The 26,198-nt window shown below is 44.0% G+C and overlaps 4 non-coding genes across 4 annotated transcripts; 2 read left to right on the top strand and 2 right to left on the bottom strand.

The window, feature by feature from the left end:
- Positions 1-6,002: 6,002 nt before the first annotated feature.
- Positions 6,003-6,084, bottom strand: TRNAS-GCU (transfer RNA serine (anticodon GCU)). Its single transcript has one exon. It is a non-coding gene; the product is annotated as a tRNA-Ser (tRNA).
- A 505-nt stretch (positions 6,085-6,589) lies between these two features.
- On the bottom strand, positions 6,590-6,671 carry TRNAS-GCU (transfer RNA serine (anticodon GCU)). Its single transcript has one exon. It is a non-coding gene; the product is annotated as a tRNA-Ser (tRNA).
- Positions 6,672-9,143: 2,472 nt separating this feature from the next.
- LOC141135758 (U8 small nucleolar RNA) lies at positions 9,144-9,278 on the top strand. Its single transcript, XR_012243614.1, has one exon. It is a non-coding gene; the product is annotated as a U8 small nucleolar RNA (small nucleolar RNA).
- Positions 9,279-13,445: 4,167 nt separating this feature from the next.
- TRNAW-CCA (transfer RNA tryptophan (anticodon CCA)) lies at positions 13,446-13,517 on the top strand. The gene has a single exon. It is a non-coding gene; the product is annotated as a tRNA-Trp (tRNA).
- Positions 13,518-26,198: the final 12,681 nt, after the last annotated feature.

Genomic DNA, 26,198 nt, shown 5'->3' with positions numbered 1-26,198 from the left:
ATGTTTTGGCCACGCGAGATACGCTTGAGACATATGTTGCAAATAGCAGCGGTGCGATCTGATGCACTCGTCTCAAAAAAGGCCCACACCAAAGAACTTTTTGAATAACGCGCAGAGACTGCAGCGCCCTGCACATGTGGAGCTTTGGGGTGTGATGCAGTCAATGTTCTGCCCTTAGGCTGGCCCCTGGAGGGCATCCTGCCTCGTTGGTGATGTGCCGCCTCCTCCTCCTCCTCCTCCTCCTCCCTCCTATCAGGCACCCACGTTGAGTCAGTGACCTCATCATCCCCTCCCTCCTCATCACTGGAGCAAACCTGGCAGTATGCTGCAGCAGGGGGAGCATGACTGCCAGATTGTTGTCCTTCTTGGGCACCCCCTCTGTCCGTGCTCGTGTTACTGCCTTCACCAAGCTCAGTATCATCATCAGAGCCTTCCAAACGCTGGGCATCCTCCTGGAGCATGTACCCAACACTGTGGTCAAACAGTTCGAGGGACTCCTCAGGAGGACATGGTGGGGCTAGGGAAGGAGTCACTGATGACATTGAGCCGAGGGAAGAGGCCGCTGCTTTGCCAGACAAAGTACCCTGGGCATGGGTGAGAGAGGATGAGGAGGATGAGGACGGCTTGGTCATCCACTCGACCAAGTCTTCCGCATGTTGCGGCTCAACATGGCCAGCTGCCGAAAAAAAGGCCAAGCGTGTCCCATGGCCACGTGCTGATGAGGATGCACCGTCTCCACGACCAGCACTAGACACAGAGCCTGCTTGCCCTCTCTTATTGGCTTGTGACTGTCTGCCTCTCCTTCTTGGCCTTCCAGACATACTAATGGCCTGTAGCTGCACTAAGCTGGGATATATATATATATATATATATATATATATATATATATATATATGTACTGATACTGCAGCTAGCAAAATCAACTGCCTGCCTGTAGTATGAGAACACCACCAACCTTCTACAGGTAGCTTTAGCTGAACACTGTGAGGTGGACGCACCCCACTAACTTGTAGGTTTAGCAGAACACTGTGAGCAGGACGCACTGCACTAACTGTAAATAGTCTAGCTGCCTGACTGTGGTACTAATAGGATCAAAAGAACACCAGCAATTTTCTTCAGGTAGCTGTATTTACTGTAACAAGACAAGCCTGCCTGTCAGTAAGAAGATAACAGAAACGGATCTAGCTGAACACTGTGAGCAGGACGCACCCCACTAGCTTGTAGGTTTAGCTGAACACTGTGAGGTGGACGCACCCCACTAACTTGTAGGTTTAGCTGAACACTGTGAGCAGGACGCACCCCACTAACTTGTAGGTTTAGCAGAACACTGTGAGCAGGACGCACTGCACTAACTGTAAATAGTCTAGCTGCCTGACTGTGGTACTAATAGGATCAAAAGAACACCAGCAATTTTCTTTAAAATACTGTAACAAGACAAGCCTGCCTGTCAGTAAGAAGATAACAGAAACGGATCTAGCTGAACACTGTGAGCAGGACGCACCCCACTAGCTTGTAGGTTTAGCTGAACACTGTGAGGTGGACGCACCCCACTAACTTGTAGGTTTAGCTGAACACTGTGAGCAGGACGCACCCCACTAACTTGTAGGTTTAGCAGAACACTGTGAGCAGGACGCACTGCACTAACTGTAAATAGTCTAGCTGCCTGACTGTGGTACTAATAGGATCAAAAGAACACCAGCAATTTTCTTCAGGTAGCTGTATTTACTGTAACAAGACAAGCCTGCCTGTCAGTAAGAAGATAACAGAAACGGATCTAGCTGAACACTGTGAGCAGGACGCACCCCACTAGCTTGTAGGTTTAGCTGAACACTGTGAGGTGGACGCACCCCACTAACTTGTAGGTTTAGCTGAACACTGTGAGCAGGACGCACCCCACTTACTTGTAGGTTTAGCAGAACACTGTGGGCAGGACGCACTGCACTAACTGTAAATAGTCTAGCTGCCTGACTGTGGTACTAATAGGATCAAAAGAACACCAGTAATTTTCTTTAAAATACTGTAACAAGACAAGCCTGCCTGTCAGTAAGAAGATAACAGGAACGGATCTAGCTGAACACTGTGAGCAGGACGCACTGCACTAAATGTAAATAGTCTAGAAGATAACAGGAACGGATCTAGCTAAACTGAATACAGTGTATATATATATATATATGCAACACCTGGGATGCATATATATATATACACAATACACTTTAAGTGCAGCTAACTGACTGACTGTCCTGCCTAATCTAGCTAACTCAAATGAAATGACACTGTCTCTCTCTCTCTCTAAGCACACCGGAACACACTGCACAGGGCCGCCGTGCAGGCGGCCTTATATAGTGTGGGGCGTGTACTAAATCCCCTGAGCCATAATTGGCCAAAGCCTCCTTGGCTTTGGCCAATTATGGCTCTCTGTTAAGGCGGCGCTGTGATTGGCCAAGCATGCGGGTCATAGTGCATGCTTGGCCAATCATCAGCAAGCAATGCACTGCGATGCTGCAGTGAATTATGGGCCGTGACGCGCCACACGAATTTGGCGCGAACGGCCCATATCGTTCGCAATTCGGCGAACGATCGAACAGCCGATGTTCGAGTCGAACATGGGTTCGACTCGAACACGAAGCTCATCCCTACCCACAAGGTTCATGGCAATCCTCTCAAAGGGCACTTCAATAATGGGCAAAGGCACTAAAGGACTTCGGAAGTGAGGTAGTGGGGCTGTCATATCTGGCACACAGGACAGGATTGACAATAATTCTCAATATCTTTCTGTATCCCGGGCCAGTAAAACCTGCGCAACACCCTTTCAGTAGTTTTCTCAACCCCTAAATGGCCTCCTAGCAAGTGCTCAGAAAGGCCTCTGGATCATTATCTGCAGTCATCTTAGAAAGAAAGTGACCCACATGGATAGCTGAGGTCTTGTCTCCAAAATCATCAACTGTAGCAGGGGACCACTGTGCTAGCATCTCCACAACCTCAGTCAAGGTTTTCCTATCTGCTTTTGCATCAGTGGCTAGCTGTTCAAACAGCCTCTGTGATAGGTCCTGTACAGCACCAATCTGTTGGCAAAGCACCTTGATTTGCTCCGGCGCGATAGCATTGGCATGCTGTTGTGCAGCTTTGGATATCACCAATTGTTTTAGGATTTCCTCCATGTTTAGTCACTCTAGGTACTGTTCTTTTAAGTAGTAATTTACTACAGCTGGTCGCAGCCTCCACCATATGTAACCTGGGGGACAGGTAGCAGGTACAAAAGCTTCCCGGGATAAGCAGGCTTTCAGGCACAGATACCAGAACAAGTGAAGTAGTGACAAACAGTGAAGTGTTTAATGGTGATATTTACAAGTCTATAGAGGTGCTGTACAGCATTCAGAAAAAACAAACAGAACAAAATAGCCAAACAAAACCCTAGCCGTGTCTCGGCTCTAACTATACACTATGCAGGCCCTAACTACCAGGCTGAGAAAGTCTACCACTTGTCAGTTTTCCACATTAAACTGCTTAACAGCTTTTTACCAACCTTTTTGCTCTCACAGACCAGCATTGTCTGTGTTTCCCAGGCAGAGAGCAAAAGCTGTCTGCTCAGGTGAGCTTAAATTAGCCTGGGGGAGAGGACCAAGACCCGAACTGGATCATGGATCAGAGATTCCTGAATGTGTACGAGAGGAGCCTTTGAGACGTACAAACCCCGAACAGGACTTTTCCTGGCTCTCTCTGGGACGCTCTGCTACAATATATATATATATATATATATATATATATATATATATATATATATACTGCTGATGAGAAAAGGTATTTAGCAGTTTATATTTACTAAAATAATTGTATTTCTATGTTTTGTGTACTGTGGGAGACCAGATATAGTGAATGCCGGGCCCTGGGTTTAGTAACACTTTAAGGTTTGAACATGCGCTACAGACAGATTAAGTGTCAGTTCACACTGCCATGAGTTGTCATGCGACTTCAAAGTTCAAAGTCGCACCCCAGTAACGGCAATGCAACCAGTCTAATCAGTGCGACTCAGATCGTATTGATTTAGAAAATGGTTCTTGGACTGTTTTTGGGTGACTTCATCGTGACTTGCATTGACATCTGTTAATGAAGTCGCACAGGATGTCGGCTGTCAAAGTCATGTGACTTTGAAGCTGCATAGATGTGAATCGGCACTTAGCAGTTATGATATACTGTATAGTGTCTTTATAAATAAAAACAAGTTACATAAACAAACAAATATATTTTTATTGACTGCAATGCCATTACCTGACTATATTACCAACATTAAATATTAACCACTTGACCTCCGGAAGATTTACCCCACTTCCCGACCAGGCCATTTTTTGCGATGCGGCACTGTGTTACTAATTGTTTAACTGACAATTGCACCGTCATGTGATGCTGCACCCAAATAAAATTTATGTCCTTTTTTCCCCCCATAAATAGAGCTTTCTTTTGGTGGTATTTGATCACCTCTGCTTTTTTTCTTTTTTTTGCGCTATAAACACAAAAAAATACCAACAATTTTGGAAAAAAAATAATATTTTTTTACTTTCTGCTATAAAACATAGCCCAAAAAAAAAAATGTAAAAAATCGAATTTCTTCATAAATTTAGGTCAATATGTATTCTGCTACAAATTTTTGATAAAGAAAATCCCAACAAGCATACATTGATTGGTTAAAAGTTATCGCGTCTACAAAATATGGAATATTTTTATTTATTTAGTTATTTTACTAGTAATGGCAGAGATCAGCGACTTATAGCAGGACTGCAATATTGCGGCCGACATTCTGACACTTTTTGTGAACCAGTAACCCTAATACAGTGATCAGTGCTAAAAATATGCACTGTCACTGTACTAATGACACTGGCTGGGAAGGGGTTAACATCAGGAGCAATCAGAGGGTTAAATGTGTGCCTAGCCAGTGTTTTACTACAGTGGGGAGGTGCTTTTACTAGGTGACGACATGGATCCATGTTCCTGCTTTGCAGAGACACAGGATCCATACCTTCCCTCCTGTCAGAATGGCAATCTGCCTTGTCTACATAGACAGATTGCAGTTCTGTCCCTGTGCTGGATGATCGGCGGGTTCCGGTAGACATCAAATCCGCGGTACCTGCTGTATGACTCCCATTCTGTGTAATCATAGCGGAAGCGAGTCGGTGGTGGCACGCATTTGCTCCCCCTACCCGTAAGCACGGGGCCACGTATATATATGTGATTCTGCGCACATCGGCTGCCCTGTAGCAGTATGGGGCGGTCGGCAAGGGGTTAGGAAAAAAAAAATAAGAAAAGCCTTTTTCCTGATTTTTTTTCTTTTAGCAGCTTAGTAGATGTCCCCTACTTATTCTCATGTGGTAGTGCAGTGTTAATTTTGACGTCAAATTTCAATTTAGTTTTAGTCGTAGTCTTTTGATTAAAATGCCATTTTAGGTTTAGTCGTATTTTTGTTCATTAAAAATAATGTTATTTTAGTTGACGAAATAGACACTGGTCTACTGGCTTTGGGCTTGTATTGATAACACCAATCTGGGAAGCTACTTGGATCATTCGAATTTATTAAAAGATGCATCTGACTTGCAGTTGATGTCCTCCTGACCTTCTCATTATTCCTTCAAAAATGTTAGCACAAACAAAGCAGTCATTTTTTGGAACATGCAACCTATGATGTTGACACAAAAGTAGCAGATCTTCTTCAATTCGAATGCTTTAACTGAAAACTGAAAATGTAGTAAATCAATACAGCACAGGAACAAAAGCATCAAAACTCACAGAGGATGGGATTTTAAGACATGTATGGTACAATGGATCTACAGTGCATGCCCTTAACCACCCAGCCACATTGTTGAGAGAATTCTAGCTGCCAAAATGTTTGCATTTTTTTAAAGTTAAAATTGGCAGATTTAAGAAGAAGATTTTTACAAATGAATGTTGTACAGAAGACAAAGGGAAACCATTGTCTGGTATCAGACTTATAACAACAGAAAAGCAACGCTGCTCGACGAAGATGGGATTCGAACCCACGCAAGCAGAGCACAACGGATTAGCAGTCCATCGCCTTAACCACTCGGCCACCTCGTCCACATAAGTGCTAAAAAACAAAACAAAACAAAACAAAACAAAACAAAACAAAACAAAACAAAACAAAACAAAACAAAACAAAACAAAACAAAACAAAACACTTTAGAAATTAGAGTTTACATAGCCTGTAGGGAGATCTAACTGGAGGCCTTGGTGTTATTAGATAGTTACTAGACAGTCTTATCATTATGCCACATAGTTAGTCAGGTTGAAAAAAAGTCCATCTGGTCTAAACAGAAAAAAAATCTAGAAAACATTCACCTACACAATCCTCTACTATTTTATGCAAATCTGTTAACAACATCTAGGTAAATTCATGAACTATTGACTTATTATGAAGTTATACTGATACTAAAGAGGACTAGTGATGATGATGATTTTGACAAGCTTTTGTAGGGTGTGGAATCTATTATGTTAACACTAAATTAGAAGATCTGCTTTTGAAATGATACTTTAACAGAAAAAAACCCTAGTCTAAGTGTTGAATCACAGGAAGAAAACCTTTCGACGAGGATGGGATTCGAACCCACGCGTGCAGAGCACAATGGATTAGCAGTCCATCGCCTTAACCACTCGGCCACCTCGTCAAGACATTAAGATTTACCAAAATTTTGGAATTTTTTTTAATGATAAAATTGACATTAGATTTGGAAAGCTTTTTTAAGAAATGGCTAGTGTTCTGTTGTACATAGGAGCACATGCAAAAAAACAAGAGAATACATTGGGGGTTATTTACAAAAGGCAAATCCACTTTGCGCTACAAGTGCACTTTCAAGTGCAGTCGCTGTAGATCTGAGGGGGACATGCAAGGAGAATAAAAACCAGCATTTTAGCTTGCACATGATTGGATAATAAAATCAGCAGAGTTTCTGCTCATTTCAGATCTTCCCCTCAGATCTACAGCAACTAAAATTCCCAGTGCACTTTTAGTGCAATGTGGATTTGCTTTTCATAAATAACCCCCATTGTCTGGTATCCTGGCACATATAGAGACAGCAACCAATCTAAAAATAGCCTAAAAATAGGGCAAAGTCTACCTTGTACATGACTCTGTGGTGCAATATAAATTATTATTAAGGTTGGTCAAATCTGCCCAGGTTTGATTTTGTAAGAGTTTGGTAGATCCTGTTGGAACTTCTGTAGCTTAGTGGTTAATCCTATTTGTACATTCTGGCCGTTTTAAGAGCTAATAAGGAAGCAACTGCAAAAGGAAAGTCCCAGAAATCCCAGGCACTGCCATAAGGTAAATGTACCAATATAGGAGAGAGTATTTTCATGAGGCTTCATAAGTAAGAATTAGAAAAAAACACAAAGGTAGGCACAAAATTATTAAGAATATTACAGTGTAAACAAATTCAGCTTCAAGAATTTACATTGATTGTATGGAGATATAATTGAACACTTTGGTGCTTTTAGCATTGTGTGCTAACCAACCAGAGTTTTTGTTTTCTATTAACTGTTAATGAAGATATACCAGTCTGCGTGTTTAACTATTGGAACCATTTCTAAATACTACCAGTCTACGTAGCATGTGTCTCCCTAAGGGGTAAAATACAGACCATGTACAGTGACATTGTTATTGGAACACAAAACACAAGTTGGAAGTCTAGATTCACATGTGTTTATTCATGAATTTCTATTGAAGTCTATGGGGCTAAAAATGTCATACCAAGAGAAGTGCATGCACCAATTTCCACATCACATGGCAGGACATTGTCACCAAAACATAGGCAACCCTTCTGTTGGGGCTATAATCTAAGAAAGCTGTGAGTCCAGTGCCCCTTTCCGGTTTGGGTGACTTTCATATCCAGTTCCAAGTGTTTTGGTGTTCTACTTTAACCAACTCTATGTATTGCCTCCAGTTATCAGTCCTGCACCTACAGTAGGTTTTATCGAGTTTTAGGTTGATTCTTGTCACAGATGGGGGTTTCAAGAGCACAGGGACAAGGCAGGCCAATCAATATGTGAAAAATTAAGAGCACACTAGTACATTATCAAGGATACAAAAGTTCCCAGTCTAGATTCAACTGACAATGAATATAAAGAACTGACATTTTGAAATAAATACATAAAATAAACAGGTAGAAAAACATTACCATTCCATTCACCAGAAATCCATAAAGCTGTGGTCTTGAACAGTGGTCTCAAAACTGCCCTTGGGACACTTTTCCTTCAACTGACACAATTAATGGGGCATTATTCCTCCCACTCACACCGATGATGGGGCCCTATTGCTCCTACCAACACGTCACTATTCTTCCCACTGATACTAATGATGGGATATTGTTTACTATCACTGGCCACAGTCTGGTGCCCCTAAAAGCCTGAAGGACAGTAAACTGACCTTTTGTTTAGAAAGTTTGAAGGCCCCTGGTCTAGAATATTCATTTTTCAGACTACTTAATATATAGAAGAAAGTTGTGGGACAGACTTCTCTTTGGCCAGTCAATTTTGGAGGTGTTACCTTACCTACTGTGTTGAGAGGTTCTGGTCTCCTGACCAGCTGGTTCTGATGGGTTGGGGTTAGGATAGCTGACATCAGCACATCTGTCACAGCAAGTCCAAACACTGCATGATCACCATAGATGATCCATATAACATTTGTCAGTCCTTGGGGGGTCATGTAAAACCCTTCCTGCAATCAGTTGTTTTTCTGCTCTTGTGTCCTGTAAAATTTTTGCTCACCTGGTGTGTTGGGGTCACTTGACCACTCCATTTTAGTTACTATTGTTGTTATAGGTTGAAAGTTTTGTGGGCGTTACCAGGTGGGTTCCAGAGACTATGACTCCTCCACAAAGAAAGCCCAGAAGCTTTGACTTGAGACTGAGTTGAGATCCTGTCTTTCTGGAGCAAGTTTCACATGTTCTGTCAATTGTTGTGGTTTCTTGGCACAACTTAGCAAGAGATGGTGAGTTGTATATTGTTTTAATGTTTGTGGTTATTAGGCAGCCTTGTGATTATGTCATGATATTCTTTTTAAAGGTTGACAGTAGTATTGTTTCCCTAACCTAGGTATGGAGATCCCACTCTTGGGTTTTGGCTGGCGCTGTTCTTATGCATTGTCAGAGAGGTTGATCCTTACCTATTTCTCCTTTTAGAGAAACGAGCATAATCAACAGAAGAGGATGAGTGTGTGATTACACCAAGCTCCCCACCACTCGGTACTGACATCTCAGAGTGTGTGTTATTCTGAGACTATTTGCTGGCAGTCATGATGTGGGGTATGGGGGAACCAATGGGTACCGGTTCTGTGGGAGAAATTTAACTGTCAGAAGTGTTTTAGACTTGACTTGATCCTCTGAGATATTTGATTACATCACAGTAGAGTGCTTATTTTCTTTTATTGTTTTCGTTCACATATTTTATGTTCCCTTTATCTGTCTGCCAATTGGGCTCTAGTTTTTCTGCCCAAATTTGTGGTGTTTGCTCATCATTGACGTTAAGTTTGATAGTAGGGCCAGAGACAAAATATTGTTGATATGGTTCATATGCTTCCATGACCACTAAGTAGACGCCTCTGTCTCTAGCCCCCCCTATGTTGGATGACCATTCGGGCCTTATCTTATGTACATTGACCAATACCCACTTGGGTTGTTTTGCTTTTCCTTTTTGATGTCTGTTTTACTTTGTTGCTATTGTCTTTTTGATTGTTTTGTCAAAATTGCAAGCATAAAAAAAGATTATATAAAAAAAATAGTACTTTTATATTTTTGCATGTAAATAATATATACATGATTTACATAATTCAAAATTTTTTTTGGTATAAATTAGATTTGAGAATAGTAGAACAACCAACTTGAGAGTGTCAAAGAGGGGTGGTTGAGTTTAATTAAAATTACAAGGATTCATATGATAGTGTTGCGGAGGTTATGTCAGATTTTGTGTTCTTTGGTGTTCAACTGGCATAAAATGGGATGTGTTTGACCACTATTTAAAAATTAATGGCATGCCAATAATGTGAAGGTGGTGGGTTCAACCACTGTATGGGCACCATTTCTTGTATCTTGGAAGGGGCTTCATGTAAAATCAATGTGGTATAACAATTCTGCTTCTCACTGTATATAATATAATACAGTATGTTGTAAATGACTATGTAGAAAAATTGCAGCACTCCAATGATTTTGCAGGTCTATTGGAGGCTACCATGAGCACAGTTACTGATTGAAATGAATAGGACCACAGCACGCATGTGCAGAATGAAGAACAGCTGACTGTGCCGCATTGGCAGTAAAATTTCAATATTGGTGCTGAAGGTTAGTATAATCCCAGGCTGTGGGACAGACTTATCCTTTTGAAGGTATTACCACACCTGCTGGGTTGAGAGGTTCTGGCCTCCTGAAGTGGCCATTGGTAAATGAACCAGCTGGTTCTGTTGGGTTGGGGTCAGGATTTCCAACATCAGCCCATTGTCTCAATCACAGCAAATATAAACACTGCATGATTGTCATAGACGGGATCCATATAAGGCCCTATTCACATGGGAATATTTGCTCCGTACCCATAGGGTAAATGGACCAGCTGGTTTGGATGGGTTGGGATTAGGATTTTTGAACATTTGCGCATCGTCCTGTTACAACAAGTCCATATGTTGAATGATTGCTACAGACGGGATCCTTACAATTGTTTTGTCTATCTGTGGTGGTTCGGTAGAACCCTTTCTCTAATCAGTTCTCATTCAACTCTTGTATTCTGTTAAGTTTTTACTCACCTGGTGTGTTGGGTTCACTTGACTACTTAATTTCAGTCACTTTTATCGATATTGGTTGAAGGTTTGTGGGTGCGACTGGGTGGGTTCCAGAGAATATGACCCCTCCACAAATAATGCCCACAAGTTTCAACCTGAGACTGAGGTGAGATTCAGTCTTTTTGGAATATGTTTTACATGATCTCTCGGTTGTTTTTATCACTTATTGGCACAATACATCAGAGCGAGGGTGAGTTTTATACTGGTTTCATGTTTGTGGGCATTACTAGGCAGCCCCGTCATTATGTCACAATATTCTTTTTTGAAGAGTGACAGTAGTATGATCTCCCTAATCTAAATAAGGAAGTCCCACTCTTGGGTCTCAGCTGGAATTGCTATCATGTATTGTCAGTGTGGTTGATCTGTACATGTTCCCTTTCTTATAGAGAAGCAAACATGATGAATCTATGAGATTATGTGATCACACCAATCTCCCCCACTACTCTGAATGAACAATATGGAGTGTGTGATATTCTGAGATCAATCACTGGCAATTAAGCTGTATTTTTGATGTGTATGAGAGCAGAGAAGGACTCTAAATTGAAATGAAGGTAAATCAAATCTATTCTGTTTTGCTTTACTAAGGATCTGGTATATCTTGTTGGAAGTTCTGTAGCTTAGTGGTAAATCATGTTTGTAAATTCTGGCCATTTATAGAGTTAACATGCAAGCTAGTGAAAAAAAAGTTGCTGGGCATTGCCATAGGGAACATGTACCAATACAAAGAATATCATTCAGCAGGGAGAGAGTCTTTTCATGTAGCTTCAAAAGCAACATTGAAAATACACACATCCAGGGGTGTTGCTAGGTGGCAAAAAGACCAGGGGCTTCAGCCCGAAGTCCAAGCCCGGCACCGGGGGGGTGGGGGGTTTGGCTGGGCGGTGGGGTTGTGTGGTGGGGGGTAAGCTCACTTGCTGGTTGCTGCCTGGCTTACCAGTGCCCATCAATGCTGACCACTAAACTCACCTACCTTACACACACTGACCATTACACTGACCTTCCTGACCCACACTGACCATTACACTGACCTACCTGACCCACACTGACCATTACACTGACCTACCTGACCCACACTGACCATTACACTGACCTACCTGACACACACTGAGCATTACACTGACCATTACACTGACCTACCTGCCATACATACACTGACCTACACTGACCTACCTGACAGACATACACTGACCCACCTGACATACACTGACCTACCTGACCAGGAGACAGACTTCATGTGTCCTGCAGCTCAGCCATAGTGTGCGGTGTGCAGTGCACCCATCATCATCATCATCACAGCAGGCAGCCAGAGACAGAGCCAGTGGAGGAGATCCACCCGCCCAAGCGCTGAGTGGGATCTCATAGTGACGTGGCGCGGCTGCCGCATTATAATTCGTACTTTCTGGAGCCTGCAGCGCCTATGATGAACGTCACACATCCTGTGGTCCCAGCATTGGACCAGTGGGACGTCTATCATAGGCCCTGCAGGCTCCAGAAGGCAGGACCTGCTATGTCACTTGGCCGCGCTCTGGATCAGATCGGTCCCCGCTCAGCGGCGGCGCTCGGGGCTAATAATAGAATCATGCATGCCCGAGACCCGGGGCTTTTTGGGGCCCCACCCGGGGCTCTAGCCCCCTCCTCCCGTCGCCACTGCACACATCCTTTAACCATTAGAGGACCAGCTGTTGCAGTTATACTGCTGCAGGTTGGCTCTCCTGGGCAAATCGTTGTAGCTGTACGTTGGCCGCTTTAAGACTACTAAGGGGCGCACGTGATCACTCCTAAGAAAGACAGAACAGAGGTCTGTCAATGTAAACAGACAGATCTTCGTTCTGTCAGGGGAGAGGAGACAGATCTGTTGTTCATACTAAGTATGAACAGTGATCAGTCTCCTCCTCCAGGCAGTTTCATCCCCCCACAGTTAGAATCACTCCCTAGGACACACATTTAACCCCTTGATCGCTCTCTAGTGTTAATGCCTTCCCTGCCAGTGTCATTTATACAGTAATCAGTGGCTATTTTTAGCTCTGTTCGCTGTATAAATGTCAATGGTCCCAAAAAAGTGTCAAAAGTGTCTGATCTGTCCGCCGCAATGTCGCAGTCCCGCTAAAAATCGCAGATCACCGCCATTACTAGTAAAAAAAATTTATAATAAAAATGCCATAAATCTATCCTGTATTTTGTAGACGCTATAACCTTTGCGCAAACCAATCAATATACACTTATCACGATTTTTTTTTACCAAAAATATGTAGAAGAATGCTTTTTGGCCAATATTTATTATAGCAAAAAAAGTTAAAATTATTGCTTTTTTTTCAAAATTGTCGCTCTTTGTTTGTTCATAGCGCAAAAAATAAAAACCGCAGAGGTGATCAAATACCACCAAAAAAAAGCTATATTTGTGGGGAAAAAAGGATGTCAATTTTGTTTGGGTACATCGTCGCACGACTGCGCAATTGTCACTTAAACTGACGCAGTGCCATATTGCAAAAAATGGCCTGTCATTAAGGGGGCAAATCCTTCTGGGGCTTAAGTGGTTAAATAGGCTTGGGAGATGGCTTAAACAAATGTGTTAGATGTGGTAGATGCCTAAAAATAGTGCAAAGCTCACCTTACATGAGACTCTGTGGCGCAACGGTAGCGCGTCTGACTCCAGATCAGAAGGTTGCGTGTTCAAATCACGTCAGGGTCAATCATTTTGATAAGAAGCTATTAAACTAAAAGTGACTTTGTTATTGGAACAAAAAAGACACAAGCTGCTAGTCTAGATTAACATGTTTATTCATGTTTCCATTGAAATCTATGGGGCCAAAAATGTCACACCAAAAGAAGTGCATGCACCAATTTCCAAGTCACATGGAAGGACATTGCATAGGTGTGAATGGGCCCAATAGACAGTAATGGGATTCCACTTATGCATTGCCACATAAAAAGCCAAAGCATGACAAATCATAGGAAAACCCCTTTGTTGTAGCCATAATGTAAGCATGCTGTGAGTCCAGTGCTCCTTTTCATATCCAATTCCAAGTGTTTTGGTGTTCTACAGTTCTCATTTACTGAGAGCTTTAGTAATTTAGTGGTTATCCCTATTTGTAAATTTTAACTTTTTTTTAGAGCTAATAGAGAAGCAACTGCAAGAAAATAAGTCACAGCAAGCCCAGGCGTTGCCATAAAGTACAAGTACCAATATAGGAGAGGGTATTTCATGAGGCTTCAAAAGCAACATTGAAAATACACACGTCCTTTAAATTACAGGCTTGATGAAATGAGCGTGAACACACACAATATCACACAGAAAACACCGGCAATTTGAGATATGACGCACAAAAGGGAAAAATGGGAATTTAATTCACCTCTGATACCACTAAGAGACACAAACTATTTTTCACCAGGGAAAGGGAGACTGTTTGGTAATTGGATAAAAAATGATGATGCACAATTAAAGGATATAATGGAGAAAGGTAAAATATGCACATTTCAGGTTTTAAAACACAAAAAAGATTTATTGACAATAGATGAATGGCGGAAACATTTTGTCGCTACTTTGCCCCATCCAGTTAGATCCAAAGAGAATCTACAGCCGTTTGAGCGGCTTTGTACAGCTACTGGTACGAGGGAGGGGATCTCAAGGATCTATAAACTACTGACGGGACTGAAAGGACAGGAAATACCGCCATTCATTGGAAAATGGAGAGAAGAATTGGGAACGCGAGAGAAAGACCTAGATTTAGGGAAAACACTGAGGCTGGCACACACCTCGGCAATAGACAGTAACAGTAAGTGCCTGGCACGTTGGTACATATCACCGAATATGGAATGTTATTTGCTACTTTCGTATACTGATTAAAATTTATATATTTTTTATCTGTTTTTCTATTCACCATATTTTGATCCTGCGTTGGTTTTCTGCCCATAGTATCCCTCTTGGGGCATCTTTCTCTCTTCACATTAGGCTTTGGGATGTGGTAGAGACCCTCAGGACTGGCTTCCTAACTTGTTCCCTTCTCTCTATATTGTTCATAACAACTGATAAGGCACATAAAAGCCAAAAGGAGGTCTCGCAGCTATGTTGGAGGGGGTGCAAGGTACCTGGAACCATGGACCACATATGGTGGATGTCCCAGAATTAAAAAATACTGGAGAGAGGTGCTGCAGATAAAGGAAATAACCAGCATAGAAATACCAGAGGATCCGTGGGGGTGTTTGTTCCACAGGGTTAGAATGCCAACCAAATGATATACGAGAACATTGGTCCCCCAGTTACTAAATTCAGCCAAAAGTTTACTTTCTCGAGTTTAAGCAGACAATCAGATTTGCTGAAATGATTGGTGTATAAGCAGGGGAGAAGTTCGGAGATATGGGAGATGTAGGGCAGCTAGAGGTCAGTAAAGAAAGGTTAGAGAGGGGGGAGGAAAATTGTTTTTGTAATATGTAATGTTAATGGCGAGAATTGTATCTCGGTTTTTGAATATTTTGATATAAAGAAAATCAATAAAGAAATGGAAAAAATGTAATGAAAATTACAGACTTGGGGGGATGCCTTAACCCCTTGACCTCTGAAAGATTTATCCCCCTTCAAAACCAGGTCATTTTTTGCGATATGGCACAGCGTTACTTTAACTGACCATTGTGCAATCAAGCAATGCTGTACACATATAAAATTAATGTAATTTTTCCCACCAATAGAGCTTTCTTTTGGTGGTATTTGACCAACACTATGTTTTTTATTGTTTGCGCTATAACCGAAAAAAGACCGACAATTAAAAAAAAGACAATATGTTTTACTTTCTGCTATAAAACATATCCAATAAAAAGAAATGAAAACATCAAATTTCTTCATAAATGTAGGCCAATATGTATTCTGCCACATATTTTGGGTGAAAAATCCCAATAAGCATATATTTATTGGTTTGCGCAAAAGGTATAGCATCTACAAACTATGGTATATACACTGGAATTTTTGGTTTTTATACTAGTAATGGCGGTGATCAGCGACTTATAGCGGGACTGCGATATTCTGACACTAACTGACACTTTTGACACTTTGCGGGAACCAGTGACACTAATACAGTGATCAGTGCTAAAAATATACACTGTTATTGTACAAATGACACTGTCTGGGAAAGGGTTAAACATCTAGTGTGATAAAAGGGTTTAAATGTGTGCCTAGCCAGTGTTTGTGTGTACTGTATGTGCTGCTTTCACTAGTGGAAGTGTAAGATTTTATAAAGAAAATCCATTCCTTCCCCCTGTCAGAATGAAACTCTGGGTGTTTTCCCGATGATCGGTGGGTGTCGGAGAACATCTATTCACTGGCACCCGCTGATCAGCTTTTGTTGTGACAAATCACAACACAAGTGGCGCATGCGCTACCCCTACCCGGAAGTGCTGGATCACGTACTAGGTACATGATTTAGTGCAGGAGAGCCGCTTTGCTGCTGTACAGCCTTGTGAAGCGGTCGGCAAGTGGTTGAGGCTGTATGGGGTTTAACTACTTGGCGCCCGCGCTATAGCCGAAAGACAACTGCAGCGTGGGACTTAATTGCCGGGAGGGCATCCCTGGATGTCAAGAGCAAGCGCAGTCTGTGCGGTTGGCGCGCTCTGTGATCGCCGAGTCTATGTGACTCGACTGATCACAGATCCGAGTAAGGGGTCGATCCCCTTACTACGTGATCTAAACAGAAGCTCGTAATCAGTATTTTTTTTTCCCTCACGCTGTCAGCCTGAGGGGAAAAAAAGCCGCTCACTGGCTTCAGTCAGAGGGACATCGGTCCCTCACTCAGAAAGCTGCGGCTGTGCCCACCAATGTCACCTGCTAGTGCCCACTGTGCCACCTACCAATGCCACCTACCAGTACCCACAGTGCCACCTACCAGTGCCCACAGTGCCACCCATCATTGCCCATCAGTGCTGCCAATCAATGCTCATCATTGTCTAATAATCAGTGCCACAGATCAGTGCTGCCCATCAGTGTTACCTACCAGTGCCCATCAGTGTCACCCATCAGTGCCCATCAGTGCCACCTATCAGTGCCGCTTATCAGTGCCCTTCAGTGCCACCCATCAGTGCCAACCATCAGTGCCCATCAGTGCCAACCATCAGTGCCACCTCTCAGTACCACCTATCAGTGCCGCCTCATCAGTGCTTATCAGTGCCACCTATCAGTGCCTATCTCTGGCCATCAGTGCTGCCTATCAGTGCCCATCAGGGCTGCCTATCAGTGCCCATCAGTGCAGTCTCATCAGCGCACATCGGTGAAGGAGAAAAATTACCTGTTTTCAAAATTTTATAACAAACTAAGAAATTGTTTTGTTTTTTTTTTTCAAAATTTCGGTCCCTTTTTGTTTTATTTAGCAAAAAGTAAAAAACCCAGCAGCAATTAAATACCACCAAAACAAAGCTCTATCTGTGTGAAAAAAAATGATAAAAATTTAATTTGGGTAAACTGTAGCATGACCGCGCAATTGTCAATTAAAGAGTTCCCAGTAAGCAAGTGGTTAATGGAACAGTATGTTTTTCATGGTCTCAGCAACAGTGTTGCATACTTGGAAGTGGATTTTTTTTTCTTTCAATAAGCTTGGCTTACACACACAGCAGCACCCCATTCTGGTTTATATCAGATTTAAAAAAAAATCAAGTAGCTTTAGCAGCAATAAATACTTTTTTTATCAAGCTGTAATAGACCTGATTGACTGTCAAATAAAAATTGACAAGTAGTTCATTCACATTATCTTTAATCTCACTGATGGTAAACTGTCCTGTGTATCAAAATTTCTTCAAGAATTAAAGGACTGCAAATGATACAGCAGTGAAAAAAAAGTTCTCAGCAGCAGAATGTTTTTAATGTGCAAGACTAGGCCCAAATTTATTAGAGACAAATGCCTCGTACACACGATCAGATAATCGTACGGCTTATCGTTCGCATTTTGTTGCATAATACTAATATCAAATGCAACAGTGCATTTTTCGCTCTACGAAATGTACGATTTTTTTTCGCACAATTCTGGAAAACCTTCCTGTAGCTACGTGTAGCACTACCCCCGGAGGAGCTGCTGATAAATGTTCAATTCTGCACCCTGCCTCTCAACCCAAGTAAGGACTCAACCCCTCTGGCACACCTGTATGGTAATATTAGTGTGGGACCCAGCAGTAGAGAGAAACACAGTAGTGATACACTATACAGTATATTTACTGTAACCTTGGAACCGGTCACTTCACCAGCTATAATAACAGATAGAGACTCACACAGAATATCAATTAACCACTCAGAAAGTTTACTGAAATGGACAATAAACATAAGGAACAATGTGGTCAGATATTATTATTATTCACGATTTATATAGCGCCAACAGTTTACGCAGCGCTTTACAATGTATAGGGGGGACAACCCAATTACAGTACAGTTCAATACAAAAGGTACAGGAGGGCCCCGCTCGTAGAACTTACATTCTAAGGGAGGGGGTGATGGTACAAAAGGTAATAGCTGCAGAGAATGATACAGTAAATGACAGCGGATATCAATCAATACGGATATGAGAACTGTAAATTCAATAATCAGTGTATAGAGTATAGGGGTACAGTGGAACAAAAATAAATAAATCCGATATCCTCAAAGACCTATATCAAACACCTTCCCACTGAAGCCTCAACACAACACGCCAAATTGCAAAGTAATGTCTTTCACATATAATGACACAATGCAATAGTTAACCTATACTCAAGGGCTCCCCCTAGGTTGTAATGCAATGTCCCAAATGCAAAGTAGAACCATGACGCTTTGTAAAAGATGATAAAAGGTCCTTGTCTTCAGATATCTCCAGATAGCCCATAGTTTTAGACTGCAGTATTTGTAATCCAAACAGGGAAACAAATAGAAAGCAAGCGGCAGAATAACTGATGCGCTGGTAACTGTGTAACTGAAGATATAGGACACTTAGAATACTTCCTCCTTGTCAGTGGATGCAATTCAGTATTGACTTTATAGCACAGGAGTAGGGTTGCCACATCATCCCTTTAATCCAGGTCACATATGAATGACACAGGTTCTGAGGCTGATTTAATGCAGATAAGGCACCAAGTGAGTTTAATTACCACCTTAATCAACCACATAACCTGTGTAATTAATGTGTGTCCTGGATTAAAGGGATGATGTGGCAACCCTACACAGGAGAGACAAACCCTGGAGTTCAACTGTATGCAGCCTATGGATAAGTGAGATCACTTCTTTGGGACTACAAGTCTCACCAGCAGTCTGTAAACAACTCGCTCAGTTAATAATGCACTCTACTGAAATAGGCAGGTGCCTGCTCAACACAATAGACCAGAGGCTCCGTCCAGACTCTCCTCCTAGGTTGTCTCAGTCTGATGGAAGATGGCGCCGCCACGCTATACCACTCCTCTGGATGGCTGAGATGCAGGAAACTTCCAGATGTCCTGGCACTGCACACCGATCTGCTTGCTGAGCTCTCCCTGCTGGTTGCTGAATGGCGTCTGGAGAGACCGAAAGCATGCTACGCCTGTTCTTTTATCTGCTTACCCAGCAGGCTGTTCTGTGACTTGGCATTGTGGGTCAGTAGTTCCCAGACTAATTTAAGCACAAGAGTCACTTCCTCATCTGACTACCAATCCCACAATGCATAACTGTTAGCTTCAAAAATAGAGACAAAGTCTGACAAAGTTTTAGTGGTCACTAGAGCAGTGGTTCTCAACCTTACTAGCACCGTGACCCCTTGAGAAAATTTCTCAAGTTGTGGGGACCCCTAACGGTAAAATTATTTTCGTAACGTGGGTTGACAGCACCCAAGGCAAGACAAGTAATTTGCGCCCCTAACCCATGGATATTTAGCGCTCCCAGAGTCCCTTCCACTTAGGATGTACCACTCTTTCTTTTTGTTCTCCTTTCTTTCCCTTTTATCTCTCTCTATCCTAACTTCTTGTTTTTTTTCCCCATCCCTCTCTCGCGGTCTTTTTTGTTTTCTCTCTCTCTCTCTCTCTCTCTCTCTCTCTCTCTCTCTCTCTCTCTCTCTCCTCTCTCTCTCTCTCTCTCTCTCTCTCTCTCTCTCTCTCTCTCTCATCTCTCCTCTCTCTCTTCTCTCTCTCTCTCTCTCTCTCTCTCTCTCTCTCTCTCTCTCTCTCTCTCTCTCTCTCTCTCTCTCTCTCTCTCTCTCTCTCTCTCTCTCTCTCTCTGTGCTAGCGGGGAGTTGGGATGAGTGGCAGTGCTGGGGGGAGTTCTGATCAGCCAACTTAGGTGCTATTGATCAAAAGTCATCTGCTGATCTGAGAACTGTAGTGGGGACTTTTAATTGCAACAATAATCACAGGTAGTGTTACTCACTGTGTCTCCGACTTTGTGGTGTCTCGCAGCAGTGACACCTATGCCGAAATCCTTCAGCCCCTTCCACTTCACATTCCTCATCAGTCAGCTGACCTCTAGTCACTGCCCCCCAGCCATGCTCTGAACTGAATGGGCAGCTGTGAAGAGGCTGAGTGGGCAGCCACAGGCTACAGGGACAGACGTTCTGGGCGAAAAGGCTGGGAGGAGCAGTGCAGACTTCAGGAACAGCCCAGGATTTGGTAACCCCTGGAAAATCATCATTCGACCCCCAGTTGAGAACCACTGCACTAGAGGGAGCCAAACCCTTATTTAAAGAACAACACATGATATTTTGGGTAACAAAACCCCTGCGCTACATACATATCGGAAATGATGTCAAATACGTATGACCCCTATGTTTGCCATGCCTTTTGGATATTTCTGTTAGTATTGTAGAGGCATTTTCGTGTACATTGTGATAGCTGCAAACAATTTTCTGTTCGTATGTTGGAGAAGTTTCGCTGTACTAACATGGTTTACGTTCTCCCATCTCCTTCCGGGTTATTTTCGTGTTTCCAATCATGCATGGTGTTTATCTATCGATTTTTAGCGGATGCATACTGTACTGGTTAAATGATTGTCGTTCAATGGGCTATTGGCCGAGCAAAGTTTTCATGTTTATCCCTTCGGATATTGTTGGACGAACTGTCGTGATCGGCTGTCGAAACGATCAGACTATCGTGCAATCAATCTGAAAGCAATTTTTATAATCTGATTATCTGATTGTGTGTACGAGGCATAAGACAGGCTGGGGTTTTACTACAAGATTTAAATATACAGTAGAAGATACAGCTGTGAAAAACTGGCCAGCAGCAGCAGTTTTATTCAGGGATATTAGGCCTACCCAGTGCATGCCTAACTTTTATTTTTGGTTTGGGATGGCATGTGACTAATTTTGAGGCAATTCAGGTGCCCACTGTTCTTATACTGATACCTAATAAGACTAGTGATGATGATGATGAGTTTGACTGCCTTGGATACTTAATAGGCAAGCCATTACTGGTCTGTAATCATTAAAACTTTAGAAGCCTTGGATAGAAGAAGAGTTCTGAGAAGTGTTTTTGAATCTGTTTAAAAAGGTCCTTCATTCATGAGGCCCTTCATCTGCAGGTGACCACTGATGGTATGTCATCATAGTTACACATATAAAAATATAATACTATTATATTTACACATGTAAAAATTATGTACATGATTTATATAATTATCATTCTTTTTGCTATAAATTAGATTTGAGAATAGTAGAATGACCAATTTGAGAATGTCAAAGAGAGGTGGTTGAGTTTAATGAAAATTACAAGGATTCATATGATAGTGTTGAATAGGTTATGTCAGATTTTGTTTTCTTTGGTGTACAACTGGCGTAAAATGGGACGTGTTTGAATACAACAATGGTGCCCACTGTTAAAAAATGAATTGCATGCCAATAAAGTGAAGGTGGTGGGTTCAACCTCCGTGTGGGCAATATTTCTTGTATCTTGGAAGGGACTTCATATAAAATCAAAATGTTGTAACAATTCGGCTTTTCACTGTATAATATAATATAATATAATACAGTATGTGGTGAATGACTAAGTGGAAAATGACAGTGATTGTCTAATGCCGCGTACACACGAGCGGACTTTCTATCCTACTTGGTCCGGCACACTTTCCGACGGACTTTGTCCGCCAGGTGCGCCGGACTTTAAAACGGACGGACTTGCCCACACACGCCGGGACTTTCCGGCGGGCTAAGTCCGCCCGTCTTTCCGACGGACTTTCGCCGGAGTTCCGGCGGACTTTCAGAATGAACGGACTTGCCCACACACGGACAAGTCCGTTCATTTTGAACGTGACTCAGGTGCGACGGGACTAGAAAAGGATGTCAATCTTGCCGCTTTTATCGGCGAGATTGACACCTTACTAGCCCCGTCGCGGGGCATACCAGGCCCTTAGGTCTGGTATGGATTATAAAGGGGAACCCCGCTACGCCGAAAAAACGGCGTGGGGTCCCCCTAAAATCCATACCAGACCCCGATCCGAGCACGCAGCCTGGCCGGTCAGGAAAGGGGGTGGGGACGAGCGAGCGCCCCCCCCCCCTCCTGAACCGTACCAGGCCGCATGCCCTCAACATGGGGGGTGGGTGCTTTGGGGGAGGGGGGCGCCCTGCGCCCCCCCCCCCCCAAAGCACCTTGTCCCCATGTTGATGAGGACAAGGGCCTCTTCCCGACAACCCTGGCCGTTGGTTGTCGGGGTCTGCGGGCGGGGGGCTTATCGGAATCTGGGAGCCCCCTTTAATAAGGGGGCCCCCAGATCCCGGCCCCCCACCCTATGTAAATGAGTATGGGGTACATGGTACCCCTACCCATTTACCTAGGAAAAAAGTGTAAGTAATAAAACACACTACACAGGTTTTTAAAATATTTTATTAAACAGCTCCGGGGAGGGGATCTTCCTCCGGCTTCGGGGGTCTTCTTCCGGCTTCGGGGGTCCCTCCGCTTCATCTTCTCCCGGCGTCCGGTTGGTTCTTCTCCGCTCTCTTCTCCCGGTGTTCCTGTTCTTCGGCCGGCTCCTCTGCTGTCTTCAAGTAGCTCTCTTGCCAGCAGAGGTCCGGACTTCTGGGCTTCTGGGCTTCTCTTCCCCAGATGTTGACACGACGCTCTCTCCGGCTGGACTGCTCTCCGAGGGCTGCGTTGTGACTTATATAGGTGGAGACCCCGCCCCCTTTTGATGTCACAGTCCCTGGGCATGCTGGGACTGTGACGTTTTAGGGGGCGTGGTCAACATCACCCAGTGACCACGCCCCCTAAAACGTCACAGTCCCAGCATGCCCAGGGACTGTGACATCAAAAGGGGGCGGGGTCTCCGCCTATATAAGTCACAACGCAGCCCTCGGAGAGCAGTCCAGCAGGAGAGAGCGTCGTGTCAACATCTGGAGAAGAGAAGAGAAGAAGCCCAGAAGCCCAGAAGCCCAGAAGTCCGGACCTCTGCTGGCAAGAGAGCTAATTGAAGACAGCAGAGGAGCCGGCCGAAGAACAGGAACACCGGGAGAAGAGAGCGGAGAAGAACCAACCGGACGCCGGGAGAAGATGAAGCGGAGGGACCCCCGAAGCCGGAAGAAGACCCCCGAAGCCGGAGGAAGATCCCCCCCCCCGGAGCTGTTTAATAAAATATTTTAAAAACCTGTGTAGTGTGTTTTATTACTTATACTTTTTTCCTAGGTAAATGGGTAGGGGTACCATGTACCCCATACTCATTTACATAGGGTGGGGGGGCCGGGATATGGGGGCCCCCTTATTAAAGGGGGCTCCCAGATTCCGATAAGCCCCCGCCCGCAGACCCCGACAACCAACGGCCAGGGTTGTCGGGAAGAGGCCCTTGTCCTCATCAACATGGGGACAAGGTGCTTTGGGGGGGGGCGCAGGGCGCCCCCCTCCCCCAAAGCACCCACCCCCATGTTGAGGGCATGCGGCCTGGTACGGTTCAGGAGGGGGGGGGGCGCTCGCTCGTCCCCACCCCCTTTCCTGACCGGCCAGGCTACGTGCTCGGATCGGGGTCTGGTATGGATTTTAGGGGGGACCCCACGCCGTTTTTTTCGGCGTAGGGGCTTCCCTTTATAATCCATACCAGACCTAAGGGCCTGGTATGCCCCGCGCTCGCCGCAATAGGAAAATGTGTTTTTCCTATTGTAGCGAGCGTGAGATGCAATACCCTGCCCTCGTGTTGTATCTGGTCCGTCGGACCAGCCTACACACGAGCGGGCTTTCCGTCGGACCAGCACACACACGAGCGGACTTTCCGCCCGAAACTGAGTCCGGCGGAAAGATTTAGAACTTTCTTCAAATCTAGGTCCGGCGGGCTTTTGGGAAAAAGTCCGCCGGAAAAGTCCGCCGGTGCCTACACACGGGCGGATTGTCCGGCACACTCTGGTCCGCCGGACCAAGTATGCGGAAAGTCCGACCGTGTGTACGCGGCATAAGCCTACTGGAGACTGCCATGAGTACAGCTACTCATTAAAATGAACAGGACCATGGCACGCATGTGCAGCAGACTGGGTCCCATTGCTGTATTCGGCTGAAGGTAAGTATAATCCCAGGCTGTGGGACAGACTTATTCCCTTTGGCCAAGACCCTTGGAAGATGTTACCTCCATTGCTGAGTTGAGAGGTTCTGCCCTCCTGAAGTGCCCATAGGTAAAATGAACCAGCTGCTTCTGATGGGTTGAGGTTAGGATTTTTAACATCAGCGCATCGTCCTGTTACAGCAAGTCCATATGTTGCATGATTGCCACAGACAGGATCCATATAACTGTTTTGTCTGTCCCTAAGTGCTCTGTACAACCCTTTATATATTTAATTCTCATGCTACTCTTGTGTCCTGTTAAGTTTTTACTCACCTGGCGTGTTGGAGTCACTCAACCACTCAGTTTCAGTCATTTTTTAGGCTTCATGTATACTACAGCTCCTAAACCTGAGTTTAGGAGCTTTTGCAGTTTTTTTTGCCAAAGCTCCTAAACTCAACTCTATAAAAGCTTGTATGTCCATGTACACATAGGCTTTTGAGGATCATTTAGGAGCAGCTGCGGTTAGGGGAGGTTCAACCTCCCTCAACCTCCTGTCTTTTCTGTCAGTTGTTCTTATCTCTTCTTGTCACAATACAACAGAGGCAGAGTTTTATACTGTTTTAATGTTTGTGGTTATTACTAGGCAGCCTTGTTATTATGTCATGATTTTCTTTTTTATAGGATGACAGTAGTATTGTCTCCATTTTTTTTTTGAAAGCCCATGGCGTGCAAACACACCCAAAAACTTCACCCGGTGCCAAAAAAATGTGCACACTCATAAAGAGTGAAACACAAAAAAGTACAATGGGAACACAAGCCCTCTAAAATCAGAGGGCCTTGCCCTGAATCCCCCGGGGTGTTAGGCTGCAGACGGGAACAAGGGTACTTACACTTGGTCCATCTGGCCGAAAACCAGATGGACCCGCTTCTCTGGAGGGCCTGCCGAAACAGACCCACCCAAATACTAGGTGGGCTCCCCTGAAGGGAGGCCCCATGAGAGAGGGCGAACCAAGCCAAAAGGCCATGTCCACCCCTTCCCAAGATTTTCAGGACAAGCCCGAGGACCTGCAACTCTACTCATCACACAGTGCAACAAACTATGTACAACACAAAAATACAAAAAGTGACAAACACAGGCAATAAATAAAATAAAGTGGGGAAGGAATAAGTGGAGAGTGAAAAAGTGGCCATTGTGTGAAACAATGACCAAGTACTACGGCCAGGAATAAAAAATATCCTCTGGTCCCAGCCAAAAGGCCCGGCCCAAGAGGCAGGTGCTAAAAAAAAAAAGAGTGTTCTATGGTGCAGTGACCCTCACTCACTGTGATCTTATGGCACCCCTGGACTGCCACTCCAGAAGCACATAGGCTTTTAGGAACAACCCTGACTAACAACCCGGACCACAGCAGCCCCCACTCCAGGCAGAAAGGCATGAAGTTCAGGGAGCTTGGTGAGAGCCCTTTACCATCAGGCCCCACCGTTGCTCCCATCACTCCTTCCTAATTACAGTCGGGAATACTAACCGCTCCTCCCCCCCATCTAGAGAGGAGCTGGTGTTCTCTCCCGAAAAACTGTCCATAGCTAGAGCTACCACAATCCAGACCAGAAGGCCAGGGACCCGACCCTCTGGCCAGACCCAGATGCAGCACCCATCCTCACCAGGAGCACCCTTCTGGACGGCTCAGACTCAACCATCGGCCAGCCCCCAGTATCTGTCGGGCAGCTTGGCATAGTCCCTGCTGAAACCGCCTTTCCAGGCACTATAACACCATTGGATTTGCTGGCTCTCCCCTACGAGAGTGGCACAGCGCCTCCTCTAGAAACTGATAAGAAAAGATTTTTTTTTTTTTAATTTTCCTTCAGATTCCAGCGTACAATACTCTTTCATCAAGAACCAACCAGCGATTCTTTCTAGTACTGCGCTTCAATCATCATCCAGGTAAGTCATTTTTCTTATTA

The sequence above is a fragment of the Aquarana catesbeiana genome, linkage group LG03, assembly GCF_042186555.1.
Source record: "Aquarana catesbeiana isolate 2022-GZ linkage group LG03, ASM4218655v1, whole genome shotgun sequence".
NCBI classification, from domain to species: domain Eukaryota; kingdom Metazoa; phylum Chordata; class Amphibia; order Anura; family Ranidae; genus Aquarana; species Aquarana catesbeiana.
This window is presented reverse-complemented; position numbering and strand designations above follow the sequence as displayed.